General features: G+C 44.2%; 1 protein-coding gene across 1 annotated transcript in view; it reads right to left on the bottom strand.

The window, feature by feature from the left end:
- Positions 1 to 2,500, bottom strand: part of arhgap24 (Rho GTPase activating protein 24) — a 187,167-nt gene that overhangs the window by 118,587 nt on the left and 66,080 nt on the right. The window lies entirely within an intron of this gene.

Consider the following 2,500-nt stretch of genomic DNA (forward strand, 5'->3'; position numbering starts at 1 on the left):
GGGCAAAAAAGAAAACAGTACAAGGGAGTTATACATTCACTGAGTCACGTTGACTTCTTTGTCTTAGCTCCAGGGCACAGAACACTGTAGCATTGCACTTCCAGTGCTGTGAGACAGAACCACTAGACCCGGGGTGGGGGACCTTTTTCATTCAAAGGGCCACATCAAATTCCTCCAAGGGCCGTAAAAGTCATCCAAGGGCCATACTATGAACACAAACCAGGATATCCCCCTGCACTTAACTGTAGGCCTATATTGTAGGTAGCCACCTTTAAAACAAACACCACCTTCCCTAGGTCCCCTGAATATAAATTATTGCAAGTGTAATTTCTAAGATTCCTTTACAAAATATGTCACATTTTTTAATTGAAGCTGCATAACGTTAAAATTATATCTGGGGCCAAAACGGCCATCAAGACATAGGTTTTCCACCCCTGAACTAGACTATGACAAAGCCACACCATACAAAAATGAATTATAATGTAAACACTGCATACTGAAGCACAAAGAGCTCCCACTGTCTTCGTCTGAGCAGTGCACACCACTGCGAAAGTTATGGACTTCAGTCCCTCCGTACAGTGACAGATATAAGGTTCCCAGTGAATAAATGCATTGTAGAACCAGTTTTTATTGATAATAAACCGCAGAGGTACTTGTCCGATATACAAATACGATAATATAAATACACGAAAAACACAATCCAGCCTTAGGCCGAATATAAACTTGCTTATTTTAGCAATGAAGAGGAAGCCGGTGTGGGTTTTCCGCAACCACATTTTGAATGTTTCGGGGCTAGTGGATCCACCAAGAGAATTCCCACTACTGAACTGAGCCTGACAACACCCATCCATCTTACTGTTGCTGCTGCTGCTGCTGTCCCCACTTTTGCTGAGGCGCAAGCCGTTCATCTCTCAGCAAGTGGGCGTATGTGGTGTGTGTGCTGTGGCGTGTGTGTGTGTGTGTGTGTGTGTGTGTGTGTGTGTGTGTGTGTGTGTGTGTGTGTGTGTGTGTGTGTGTGTGTGTGTGTGTGTGTGTGTGTGTGTGTGTGTGTGCGTGTGTGTATGTGTGTGCATGTGTGTGTGTTTAGGGCGGGGGTGGGGGATGTTGGAGAGGGGCACACCTCAATGCATGGCGGAGGTGCCCTTGAGCAAGGCACTTAATCCCACATTGCTCCAGGGACTGTAACCAATACCCTGTACTTAAAATAACTGTAAGTCGCTTTGGATAAAAGTACGAATACTATGAGTAATGCATTGTAATGTAAATGCAATGTGTGTGTTCGTGTGTGTGTGCGTGCGTGCGTGCGTGCGTGCATGCGTGCGTGCGTGCGAGCGTGTGTGTGTGTGTGTGTGTGTGTGTGTGTGTGTGTGTGTGTGTGAGTGTGTGTGTGTGAGTGTGTGTGTGTGTGTGTGTGTGTGTGTGTGTGTGTGTGTGTGTGTGTGTGTGTGTGTGTGTGTGTGTGTGTGTGTGTGTGTGTGTGTGTGCACCTCGCTATGCCCTGGGAGAGGTAGGGGTACGTAAGCTACGAGGGTTGAATAAGTTCAGTAGCTAAACAGCAACTAAACTAAGACAAGCAGCTGCTGAAGGAAATCTGGGATGGGATGGCCCGGAGGGAAGTTTTGTGGCCACAGCGAGGGACAGGAAACTGAATCAGAATGAGCAGTGTGCGTTGTTTACAGCCCCACCGTTCCAGGGGGATTTTTCTACATGACGATGCAGAGGTTAGCCTCAGTGTCAACCGAGAGCATTTCCTTTCAAAGATGACAGGGTAGCAGAAGAGCTTGAGAAATACGTAAATGTGCATTTACTGTATGTCACTGGCATTTCTCCAGGAATATATTGTAATGCAGGACTTCAGTGACAAAACGATAAATATAAGGACAAACCTAAGCTGATGAAAGCGTTTTAGTGTATTTCACACTCACCATCATGGATCAGAACGCTATGTGTTTTGAGCACTAGACCAATTAAGCAAAGCAATTTAGTTCAGATGAAGCTAAACTACTACTACTACTACTACTACCACTACTCGTACTACTACTACTACTACGACTACTACAACGTCAACTAATATACTATTACAATTACAGCTACTATTACTAGTGCTATAACTACAACTACTACTAATCCTACTACTACAACTACTACTGCACAGAAGAAAAACAAGAACATTTATTTATCAAGTCAAACTAAAGATGGCACATGTTAGTCGCCTTCAAGTCAATGCATTTCAAGCAGATATAATCTACATGCCGGTGACACAGACATAAGCATACACACCACTGTTTTCTGCCTACAACCGTTACACTCTTTGTGCAGATGGGATTCATGGCGGGCCCATTCACTATTTGCTGGAAACACTCAACTACATCATAACCAGGGCTCTAAATTAACTTTTTCCACCACCAGCCAATTTGGCTAGTAGACATTTTTTTCTTACTAGCCAAATGGAAGGTCAACTAGCCATTTTTTTATCTCACCAAAATAAACCATGCGTTAA

This window comes from Engraulis encrasicolus, chromosome 11 (assembly GCF_034702125.1).
Source record: "Engraulis encrasicolus isolate BLACKSEA-1 chromosome 11, IST_EnEncr_1.0, whole genome shotgun sequence".
In the NCBI taxonomy this organism is placed as follows: domain Eukaryota; kingdom Metazoa; phylum Chordata; class Actinopteri; order Clupeiformes; family Engraulidae; genus Engraulis; species Engraulis encrasicolus.